General features: G+C 45.7%; 1 pseudogene; it reads right to left on the bottom strand.

The window, feature by feature from the left end:
* Positions 1 to 11,287, bottom strand: part of LOC139273373 (zinc finger protein 420-like) — a 55,794-nt pseudogene extending 44,507 nt beyond the window's left edge.
* Between the last annotated feature and the right edge of the window lie 1,074 nt (positions 11,288 to 12,361).

Below are 12,361 nucleotides of genomic sequence, written 5' to 3'. Positions count from 1 at the left end.
TAATATTATGCCCCCTAGTTCTAGTCTCCCCTATCAGTGGAAACATCATCTCTGCATCCACCTTGTCAAGTCCCCTCATAATCTTATACGTTTCGATAAGATCACCTCTCATTCTTCTGAATTCCAATGAGTAGGGGCCCAACCTACTCAACCTTTCCTCATAAGTCAACCCCCTCATCTCTGGAATCAACCTTGTGAACCTTCTCTGAACTGCCTCCAAAGCAAGTATATCCTTTCGTAATTATGGAAACCAAAACTGCATGCAGTATTCCAGGTGTGGCCTCACCAATACCCCGTACAACTGTAGCAAGACTTCCCTGCTTTTATACTCCATCCCCTTTGCAATGAAGACCAAGATTCCATTGGCTTTCCTGATCACTTGCTGTATCTGCATACTAACCTTTTGTGTTTCATGCACAAGTACCCTCAGGTCCCGCTGTACTGCAGCACTTTGCAATCCCCCAACACCGTGAACTTTTATCTTGTGCAGTAACTTTTTATGTGGTACATTGTCAAATGCCCTCTGGAAGTCCAAATACACCACATCCACTGGTTCCCCTTTATCCATCTTGTTCATTACATCCTCAAAAGAATTCCAGCAAATTTGTCAAACATGACTTCCCCTTCATAAATCCATACTGACTCTGCCTGACCGAATTTTTCTTTTGCAAATTTCCTGCTACTACTTCTTTAATAATGGACTTCAACATTTTCCCAACCACAGATGTTAGGCTAACAGTTTTCCAATCTTCTGGAACGTCTCCAGAATCCAGGGACTTTTGATGAATTACAACCAATGCATCCACTATCCCTGCCGCTACTTTTCTTAAGACCCTGGGATGCAAGCCATCAGTTCCAGGGGATTTATCCGCCTTTAGTCCCATTATCTTACTGAGTACCACCTCCTCAGTGATTGTGATTGTGTTAAGTTCCTTCCCCCCCTGTAGCCCCTTGACTATCCACTGTTGGAATATTATTAGTGTCCTCTACCGTAAAGACTGAGACAAAATATTTGTTCAGAGTTTCTGCCATCTCCATGTTCCCCATTACGAACTCCCCGGTCTCGTCCTCTGAGGGACCAACATTTACTCTAGCCACTCTTTTCCTTTTTATATACCTATAGAAACTCTTGCTATCTGTTTTTATATTTTGTGCTAGTTTACTTTCATAGTCTATCTTCCATTTCTTAATCATTTTTTTATTCTTTTTTTGTTAGCTTTTAAATGCTTCCCAAATTTCTGTCCTCCTACTGGTTTTGGCCACATTGTATGTCCTTGTTTTTAATTGGATACTGTCCTTTATTTCTCTGTTAGCCACGGAGGGCTATCTTTTCTCTTACAACCTTTCCTCCTCACTGGAATATATTTTTCTTGAGAGTTGTGAAATATCTCCTTAAATGTTCACCACTGTTCATCAACCATCCTACACTTCAATCTATTTTCCCAGTCCACTTCAGCCAACTCAGCCTCATTCCTTTGAAGTCTCCTTTATTTAAGCTGAGTACACTGGTTGAATTTCAACTTTCTCACCCTCCATCTGAATTTGAAATTCAGCCATGCTATGGGCTTTCATTCCAAGGGGATCCTTTACTGGGAGAATGTTTATTAATCCTGTCTCATTACACGGGACCAGATCCAAAATAGCCTGCCCACTGTTTGGTTCAGTTACATACTGCTCAAGGAACCCGTCCCTTATGCACTCAATGAAATCTAGGAGGACGGGACCGGGGAATTAGCATTGGTTGTAATTTACCAAAATTCCCTGGATTCTGGGGAGGTCCCAGCAGACTGGAAAACTGCCAATGCAACGCCTCTATTTAAAAAGAAGGCAGACAAAAAGCAGGAAACTATAGACCAGTTAGGCCAACATCTGTGGTTGGGAAGATGTTTGAGTCCATTATTGAAGAAGTAGTAGCAGGACATTTGGAAAAGTATAATTTGGTCAGGCAGGGTCACAATCGATTTATGAAGGGAAAGTCATGTTTGACAAATTTGCTGGAACTCTTTGAGGATGTAACGAACAGGGTGGATAAAAGGGAACCAGTGGATGTGGTGTATTTGGACTTCCAGAAGGCATTGACAATGTGCCACATCAAAGGTTACCACACAAGATAAGACATCACCGGGATGGGGGGTAATATATTAGCATGGATAGAGGATTGCCTAATGAACAGAAAACAGAAAGTCGGGATAAATGGTTCATTCTCGGGTTGGCAATCAGTACCTAGTGGGGTGCTGCAGGGATCAGTACTGGGACCCCAACTATTTACAATCTATATTAACGACTTGGAAAAAAGGACTGAGTGTAACGTAGCCAAGTTTGCCGACGATGCAAAGATGGGAGGAAAATCAATGTGTGAGGATGACACAGAAAACCTGCAAAGGTCACAGACAGGCTAAGTGAGTGGGCACACATTTGGCAGATGGAGTCTAACATTGGAAAGTGTGAGGTCATGCACTTTGGCAGAAATAAATCAAACAGCAAGTTATTATTTGAATGGACAAAAATTGCAAAGTGCTGCAGTACAGTGGGAGCTGGGGGTACTTATGCATGAAACATAAAAGGTTAGCATGCAGGTACAGCAATTGATCAGGAACGCCAATAGAATCGGAGCCTTTATTGCAAAGGGGATTGAGTAGAAATGTAGGGAAGTCTTGCTACAGTTATACAGGGTATTAGTGAGGCCACACCTGGAATACTGCGTAAAGATTTTGGTTTCCATATTTACGAAAGGATATACTTGCTTTGGAGGCAGTTCAGAGAAGGTTCACTAGGTACATTGCGGAGGTGAGGGGTTGACTTATGAGGAAAGGGTGAGGAGGTTGGGCCTCTACTCATTGCAATGCAGAAGAATGAAAGGTGATCTTATCGTATAAGATTAGGAGGGGGCTTGAGAAGGCCGTTGCAGAGAGAATGTTCCACTGATAGGGGAGACTAGAATTAGGGAGCATAAACTTAGAATAAGGAGCCGCCCAATTAAAACTGAGATGAGGAGGAATTTCTCTTCTCAGAGGGTTGTAAATCTGTGGAATTCGCTGCCTCAGAGAGCTTTGGAAGCTGGGTCATTGATTAAATTTAAGACCGAGCTAGACAGTTTCTTAACTGATAAGTGATTAAGTGGTAATGGGGATTGGGCAGGGAAGTGGACCCGAGTCCATGATCGGATCAGCCATGATCTTATTAAATGGCGGAGCAGGCTCGAGGGGCCGTATGGCCTATTCCTGCTCCTATTTCTTATGTCCCCCTCCCTCTCTTTCCCTTAAGTGCTGATTCTAGCTGGATTCAGTTCGACTCACTGGTTCCCCTCTCCCCCGCTGAAGATGCTGACTCTGTTTGAGTTCAGTTCTACACTCACTGGTTCCCCTCCCCTGAAGGTACTGACTCTGGCTGGGTTCAGTTCGACACTCACTGGTTCCCCTCCCCTGAAGGTGCTGACTCTGGCTGGGTTCAGTTCTACACTCACTGGTTCCCCTCCCCTGAAGGTACTGACTCTGGCTGGGTTCAATTCGACACTCACTGGTTCCCCTCCCCTGAAGGTGCTGACTCTGGCTGGGTACAGTTCCAGTACCAAGATGGACGCGCATGCGCTGTGCTACTCACTGAATCAAGATGGCGGAACACTGAACCTGCCTTCCTGCACCAAGATGGCCACCGTTAGGCTGGGCCTGTGATCGGGAGAAAGCCCCGAAGCTGCAACCGCCGATATTCCAGTTATTATTCCAGGCTTGCGGCAGGCACCAGTTGTTTATGAAGCCTCCCCGGCTCCCCGCTGGTCCATTACTCCGCTCGGTCCCACTGAAAAGTACACTTCTGTGGAGCCTGTCCAAAACATGTCGTCTCCGCCATTGCATTCACCGCGCATGCTCCAAACACAGCCAGGGCCCGCGCCTGCGCACTGAGCTCCTGTCGTCTGGGTGCGGCACATTCTCTCCGCGGGGCATGCTGTGTACATAAGACCATGAGAGATAGGAGCAGGAGTGGGCCACTCGGACCCCTGAGCCCGCTCCCCATTCAATAAGATTTGATGGGACAGTGTAGAGGAAGCTTTACTCTGTATCTAACCCCGTGCTGTACCTGTTCTGCAATGTTTGATGGGACATCGTACAGGGAGATGAACTCTGCCTCGAACCAATGCAGTACCTAACATAAGAACATAAGAATTAGGAACAGGAGTAGGCCATCTAGCCCCTCGAGCCTGCTCCGCCATTCAAAAAGATCATGGCTGATCTGGCCGTGGACTCCACTTACCCGCCCGCTCCCCATAACCCTTAATTCCATTGTTGGTTAAAAATCTATCTATCTGTCCAAGTCACTCTGCAGCCTCTTCGCATCCTCCTCACAGCTCACACCGCCACCCAGTTTAGTGTCATCTGCAAACTTGGAGATATTACACTCAATTCCATCATCTAAATCATTCATATATATTGTAAACAGCTGGGGTCCCAGCACCGAGCCCTGCGGCACTCCACTAGTCACTGCCTGCCATTCTGAAAAGGACCCGTTTATCCCGACTCTCTGCTTCCTGTCTGCCAGCCAGTTCTCTATCCACGTCAGTACATTACCCCCAATACCATGTGCTTTAATTTTGCACACCAATCTCGTGTGGGACCTTGTCAAAAGCCTTTTGAAAGTCCAAATACACCACATCCACTGGTTCTCCCTTGTCCACTCTACTAGTTACATCCTCAAAAAATCCAGATTTGTCAAGCATGATTTCCCTTTCATGAATCCATGCTGACTTGGACCAATCCTATCACTGCTTTCCAAATGCGCTATTTCATCCTTAATGATTGATTCCAACATTTTCCCCACTGCTGATGTCAGGCTAACCGGTCTATAATTACCCGTTTTCTCTCTCCCTCCCTCCTTTTTTAAAAAGTGGAGTTACATTAGCAACCTTCCAGTCCATAGGAACTGATCCAGAGCCGATAGACTGCTGGAAAACTATCACCAATGCATCCACTATTTCTAGGGCCACTTCCTTAAGTACTCTGGGATGTAGACTATCAGGCCCTGGGGATTTGTCGGCCTTCAATCCCATCAATTTCCCTAACACAATTTCCCACCTAATAAGGATATCCTTCAGTTCCTCCTTCTCACTCGACCCTCGGTCCCCAGAAGGTTATTTGTGTCTTCTTTTGTGAAGACAGAACCAAAGTACTTGTTCAATTGGTCTGCCATTTCTTTGTTCCCCATTGTAAGTTGACCCAAATTCGACTGCAAGGGACCTCCGTTTGTCTTCACTAATCTTTTTCTGTTCACATATCTATAGAAGCTTTTTCAGTCAGTTTTTATGTTTCCTGCAAGCTTCCTCTCGTACTCTATTTTCCCCTTCTTTGTCCTCCTCTGCTGAATTCTAAATTTCTCCCAGTCTTCTGGTTTGCTGCTTTTTCTGGCTATTTTGTATGCCTCTTCCTTGGATTTAACACTATCCTTAATTTCCCTTGTGAGCCACGGTTGAGCCACCTTCCCCGTTTTATTTTTACTCCAGACAGGGATGTACAATTGCTGAAGTTCGTCCATATGATCTTTGAAGGTTTGCCATTGCCTATCCACCGTCAACCCTTTAAGTATCATTTGCAATCTAATCTAGCCAATTCGCGCCTCATACCGGCAAAGTTACCTTCCCTTAAGTTCAGGACCGTAGTTTCTGAATTAACTGTGTCACTCTCCATCTTAATAAAGAATTCTACCATATTATGGTCACACTTCCCCAAGGGGCCTCGCACAACAAGATTGCTAATTAGACCCTTCTCATTACACATCACCCAGTCTAGGATGGCCAGCTCCCTAGTTGGTTCCTCGACATATTGGTCAAGAAAACCATCCCTAATACACTCCAGGAAATCCTCTTCCACTACATTGCTACCAGTTTGGTTAGCCCAATCTATATGTTCATTAAAGTCGCCCATGATAACTGCTGTACCTTTAGGGCACACATCCCTTATTTCTTATTTGACGCTGTCCCCAACCTCACTACTACTATTTGTTGGCCTGTACACAACACCCACTAGCGTTTTCTGCCCTTTGGTATTCCGTAGCTCCACCCATACCGATTCCACATCATCCAAGCTAATGTCCTTCCTTACAATTGCATTAATTTCCTCTTTAACCAGCAATGCCACCCCACCTCCTTTTCCTTTCTGTCTATCCTTCCTAAATGTTGAATACCCCTGGATGTTGAGTTCCCAGCCTTGATCACCCTGGAGCCATGTCTCCGTGATGCCAATCATGTCGTATCCGTTAACTGCTATCTGCACAGTTAATTCGTCCACCTTATTCCGAATACTCCTGGCATTGAGGCACAGAGCCTTCAGGCTTGTCTTTTTAACACACTTTGCCCCTTTAGAATTTTGCTGTAAAGTGGCCCTTTTTGTTTTCTTGCTTTGGGTTTTTCTTCCTTCCACTTTTATTTTTCTCCTTTCTATCTTTTGCTTCTGTCTCCATTTTGTTTCCCTCTGTCTCCCTGCATAGGTTCCCATCCCCCTGAACCTATTCCAGTAAGAATCAGTGCCAGAGGAAACATGCAGAAAGCCTGGTCTCCAGTCATCTTGGGTTCCCCTTGCCATTGGAGCAAGATCTTGCTCTGCCAAGCCCAATTATTTTGCTTTGGTCTTCACAGTGGAAGACACAAAAACCATGCCAAAAATTGCTGGTCACAGGAATGTGGGAAGGGAGGACTTTGAGACAATCACTATCACTAGCGGGGTAGTGCTGGACAGGCTAATGGGACTCAAGGTAGACAAGTCCCCTGGTCCTGATGAAATGCAGCCCAGGGTATTAAAAGAGATGGCGGAAGTTATAGCAGATGCATTCGTTATAATCTACCAAAATTCTCTGGACTCTGGGGACGTACCAGCGGATTGGAAAGCAGCTAATGTCATGCCTCTGTTTAAAAAAGGGGGCAGACAAAAGGTAGATAACTATAGGCCGGTTAGTTTAACATCTGTAGTGGGGAAAATGCTTGAAACTATCATTTAGGAAGAAATAGCGGGACATCTAGATAGGAATAGTGCAATCAAGCAGACGCAGCATGGATTCATGAAGGGGAAATCATGTTTAACTAATTTACTGGAATTCTTTGAGGATATAACAAGCATGGTGGATAGAGGTGTACCGATGGATGTGGTGTATTTAGATTTCCAAAAGGCATTCGATAAGGTGCCACACAAAAGGTTACTGCAGAAGATCGAGGTACGCGGAATCAGAGGAAATGTATTAGCATGGATAGAGAATTGGCTGGCGAACAGAAAGCAGAGAGTCGGGATAAATGGGTCCTTTTCGGGTTGGAAATCGGTGGTTAGTGGTGTGCCACAGGGATCGGTACTGGGACCACAACTGTTTACAATATACATAGATGACCTGGAAGAGGGGACAGAGTGTAGTGTAACAAAATTTGCAGATGACACAAAGATTAGTGCGAAAGCGGGTAGTTTAGAGGACACAGAGAGGCTGCAAAGAGATTTAGATAGGTTAAGCGAATGGGCTAAGGTTTGGCAGATGGAATACAATGTCGGAAAGTGTGAGGTTATCCAACTTGGGGAAAAAAAACAGTAAAAGGGAATATTATTTGAATGGGGAGAAATTACAACATGCTGAGGTGCAGAGGGACCTGGGGGTCCTTGTGCATGAATCCCAAAAAGTTAGTTTGCAGGTGCAGCAGGTAATCAGGAAGGCGAATGGAATGTTGGCCTTCATTGCGAGAGGGATGGAGTACAAAAGCAGGGAGGTCCTTCTGCAACTGTATAGGGTATTGGTAAGGCCGCACCTGGAGTACTGCGTGCAGTTTTGGTCACCTTACTTAAGAAAGGATATATTGGCTTTGGAAGGGGTACAGAGACGATTCACTAGGCTGATTTCGGAGATGAGAGGGTTACCTTATGATGATAGATTGAGCAGATTGGGTCTTCACTCGTTGGAGTTCAGAAGGATGAGGGGTGATCTTATAGAAACATTTAAAATAATGAAGGGGATAGACAAGATAGAGGCAGAGAGGTTGTTTCCACTGGTCGGGGAGACTAGAACTAGGGGGCACAGCCTCAAAATACAGGGGAGCCAATTTAAAACCAAGTTGAGAAGGAATTTCTTCTCCCAGAGGGTTGTGAATCTGTGGAATTCTCTGCCCAAGGAAGCAGTTGAGGCTAGCTCATTGAATGTATTCAAGTCACAGAGAGATAGATTTTTAACCAATAAGGGAATTAAGGGTTACGGGGAGTGGGCGGGTAAGTGGAGCTGAGTCCACAGCCAGATCAGCCATGATCTTATTGAATGGCGGAGCAGGCTCGAGGGGCTAGATGGCTTACTCCTGTTCCTAATTCTTATATTCTTATTTTTTTTAAGCCCGTGTGGTAGCTAATGTGCAAGGGCCACCTCATATTAAAAGAATTCACGCTATTAGCAATACATAACAATCCTCTTCCTCTGCAGTTATTAATCTAGTGTAATTCCCCATGCCTGTAGTTTTGTTATATTACAATTTGAAATATCTTCAGTTATCAGCAACAAATTGCATTTATATTGCGCCCTAAACATAGTAAAATGTCCCAAGGCACTTCACAGGACCGTTATCAAACAAAATTTGACACCCAGTCACGTAAGGAAATATTAGCACAGGTGACGAAAAGCTTGTTCAAAAGGGTAGGTATTAAGGAGCATTTTAAAGGTGGAGAGATTTAGGGAGGGAATTCCAGAGTTTATAGCATCGGCAGCTGAAGGTACGGCCACCAATATTGGAGGGATGAAAATTGGGGCTGCTCAAGAGGCCAGAATTGAAGGAATGCAAAGATCTCTGAGGGTTGTATGGCTGGAGGAGATTACAGCAATAGGGAGGGGCAAGATCCTGGACTGATTTCAAAACAAGGATGAGAATTTTGAAAGCGAAGCATTGATGGAGCAGGAGCCAATGTAGTTCAGCGAGCTCAGGGGTGATGGGTGAACGGAAATTGGTCCAAGTTGGGATGAGAGGGCTGAGGACAGATTGAGTAGAATAGGCCTATATTCTCTGGAGTTTCGAAGAACGGAAGGTGATATCATTGAAACATATAAAATTCTTAGAGGAATTGACAAGGGCTGGATCAGCTCGAGTTAGGGGTCCTAGTATTAGGATAACAGATCGGTCATTTAAGACTATGAGGAGGAGCTATTTCATCATTCAGAGTTGTGAATCTTTGAAATTCTCTATCGAATAGAGATCTTACTGAATGGCGGAGCAGATGGGAGGGGCCGTATGGCCTACTCCTGCAGCTGCTACTTGTGTTCTTGAGTAAGGATACGGGCAGGAGTGTTCAGCCGTGAACTCATTGAATGGCGGTGCAGGCTCAAAGGGCTGAATGGCCTACTCCTGCACCTATTTTCTATGTTTCTATGTTTTAGAAACATAGAAGAAATATAGAAAATAACAGCACAGAAGGAGGCCATTTCGGACCATCGTGTCCAAGTCACCGACAAAGAGCCGCACGGCCCTCGGTTAGCAGCCCTAAAGTTACATATAAACCTATGAACAATAAACAATGACGGAAAAGTAAATAGCACCCAGCCCAACCAGTCCGCCTCACACAACTGCGACACCCGTTGTACCAAAACATTCTACACTTCACCCCAACCAGAGCCATGTGATATCCTGGGAGAGGCAGAAACCAGGTAAAAACCCAGGCCAATTTAGGGAAAAAAAACGGGGAAAATTTCTCTCCTACTCATCCAGGCGATCGAAATTGGTCCAGGAGATCACCCTGGCCGTATTCGATTCCCTGCAGCACTTACCATTATACCTGTGCCGGGCAACAAGAGGTAATCTCCTCTCATCCCAATTACCAGCTCTAGGTCCGTAACCCTGCAGGTTACGGCACTTTAAGTGCCTATCCAACCATCTCTTAAAAGTGGTGAGGGTTTCTGTATCCACCACTCTTCCAGGCAGTGAGTCCCGGATCCCCACAACCCTCTGCGTAAAGAAGCCCCCTCTCAAATTCTTCTACCAACCATCTTAAAACGATGCCCCCTAAGTTTAAGCTTAAGTTTACGGAGAGTATGAGGTGTGAGGCCGATCAGAGGCGTGGATGAGGGGTTGAGCAGATGAGCTGAGGAAAGAGTAGAGACCGGCGATATTATGGAGGGGGAAGTCAGCGTACTCGGTGATTGCGGGAATATCGGCTCGGAAGTTCATCTCGGAGTCAAGTACGACGCCAATCAATAAATTGCAACTCTCCATATCTGTGTTTCAGTATATTAGAATACTACATATCTCCAGTCATCAATGCTTCAATATTAGTAGTTATCAATATAAGTAGTTATCAATATATTTTCTTATAATTCTAAATGTTGATAAATGAATAATTGATTCTATGGGTGATAGGCCGTGCTGGTCTTTCAGATGGGTCTGTGCATCGTGATCAGTGAATTGTCTCTGTGCTTCCGCTTCAATCTTTCCATTGGCTTTCTCACCAGATGGGAAATATTTGAACATTGAGATCTGATGGTGTTGGTGTGAGTGCAGCCGCACCTAATGTACCTCTTAGATCAAAGCCCTTTACTCTAAAACACATACAAGATTCACTGTGACTGTGTTTAGAGAAGAAACTGATCTCACTTCACATCCCATTGCACGGCCTCATGCTGGATAATTGTGCTCGGTGGTCAGACTCTCCCAGTCTCATTTCCTGTCTTACTGTGTAACCTGTGTGTACTGTCTACAGGACCGCTGTGTATCTGAGTAAATGGCACTTTCTCTTACCTTCCTCCCCAGTCGATCTATTGAAGCACTTTCAATCGGAAGGGGCTCACTGGTTGGTGCTCTCACAATCCTGCGCTGGTTCACCTGCTGTTGTTCCTCAGTCCACAATCCCTGTTTCCTTCCAGCTGTGGAACTTTCTCAATCACTCCGCCATTCACCGGGACAACTAATTATGACAGGGCAGAAAATGAGAAGAATATTAATATCGTGAAATGGAATGTAGTGTAAAGTGTTTTCCCAACATTTCAGCAAAGTACATGTCCAGTATTTGTTTGATTTCATCCTTTTCCTCAGATCTCTGTCCCGCACGTCTGGACTTACAGAAAATCACCAGAATTCTCCCCGGGTTACACACTGTCTGATCTCACTGGGCCCACCCCCGGGTTACACACTGTCTGATCTCACTGGGCCCACCCCCGGGTTACACATTGTCTGATCTCACTGGGCCCACCCCCGGGTTACACACTGTCTGAGAGGGAGGGGGAGAGGGGAGGGAGGGTAGACATATAATCTCCCCCCTGAGCACCCTCTCCCCCCGCGACACTCTCCCTCAACCGCCGATCACTTGCCGCCATTTTGCAGTTCCTTCACCAACCATCAACATCCGGGGATCCGACATATGCGCAGAGAACGTTCTGCGAGGGGACGTGTTCCGTCGCTGCTATTGGGTGAAAGCAGTTGATTGACAGCCCGCCCCACCATTCCACGCCCGGCACAGCTCCAAAAGCGCCCCGCCCTCTCCCACAGCTGGAGGCGCGCCTCTCCCAGTCACGTGGCTCCTGATTTGAATCCGAGCGCCCTTCAACCGCCCCATTGCGTGGGGCGTCCGTAACCAAGCAACGCGAGCTTTGTGACGTCTGTAAACTGGCAACGCGGTCTGTGTGACGTCAAGTAAGCTGACATCAGGAGCGGGCTGTGTGTGTGATATATGTCTGTGTACGGGCTGTGTGTGAGATACATGTCTGTGTACGGGCTGTGTGTGTGAGATATGTCTGTGTACGGGCTGTGTGTGAGATACATGTCTGTGTACGGGCTGTGTGTGTGTGTGATATATGTCTGTGTATGGACTGTGTGTGTGTGTGTGTGATATATGTCTGTGTATGGACTGTGTGTGTGTGTGATATATGTCTGTACGGACTGTGTGTGTGATATATGTCTGTGTACAGGCTGTCTGTGTAGAAACATAGAAACATAGAAAATAGGTGCAGGAGCAGACCATTCAGCCCCTCGAGCCTGCACCGCCATTCAATGAGTTCATGGCTGAACATGCAACTTCAGTACCCCCTTCCTGCTTTCTCGCCATACCCCTTGATCCCCCTAGTAGTAAGGACTTCATCTAACTCCCTTTTGAATATATTCAGTGAATTGGCCTCAGCTACTTTCTGTGGTAGAGAATTCCACAGGTTCACCACTCTCTAAATGAAGAAGTTTCTCCTCATCTCGGTCCTAAATGGCTTACCCCTTATCCTTAGACTGTGACCCCTGGTTCTGGACTTCCCCAACATTGGGAACATTCTTCCTGCTTCTAACCTGTCTAAACCCGTCAGGATTTTAAACGTTTCTATGAGGTCCCCTTTCATTCTTCTGAACTCCAGTGAATACAAGCCCAGTTGATCCAGTCTTTCTTGATAGGTC

The sequence above is a fragment of the Pristiophorus japonicus genome, chromosome 9 (assembly GCF_044704955.1).
Source record: "Pristiophorus japonicus isolate sPriJap1 chromosome 9, sPriJap1.hap1, whole genome shotgun sequence".
Lineage (NCBI taxonomy): Eukaryota > Metazoa > Chordata > Chondrichthyes > Pristiophoridae > Pristiophorus > Pristiophorus japonicus.
Note: the sequence above shows the minus strand (reverse complement) of the source record. Positions and strands in the feature narration are given on the sequence as shown.